The following is a 204-nucleotide window of genomic DNA, read 5'->3' as shown; positions in this document are numbered from 1 at the left end:
GTCAAATCACAGTTGATCGTCATGGGGCAGATCAAGTCACAGTTTATGATCATGAGTCTAGTCAGGTCACAGTTGATAGTTATGAGTCTAGTCAAGTCACAGGAAGAACAACTGTGACTTGACTGGACTCATGACGATCAACTGTGGCTTGACTGGACTCAGGAAGAACAACTGTGACTTGACTGGACTCATGACGATCAACTG

The sequence above is a fragment of the Sinocyclocheilus grahami genome, unplaced genomic scaffold, assembly GCF_001515645.1.
Source record: "Sinocyclocheilus grahami isolate Dianchi unplaced genomic scaffold, SAMN03320097.WGS_v1.1 scaffold1480.1, whole genome shotgun sequence".
Taxonomy (NCBI): domain Eukaryota; kingdom Metazoa; phylum Chordata; class Actinopteri; order Cypriniformes; family Cyprinidae; genus Sinocyclocheilus; species Sinocyclocheilus grahami.
The sequence above is the reverse complement of the archived record's forward strand: the minus strand, read 5'-3'. Positions refer to the sequence as shown.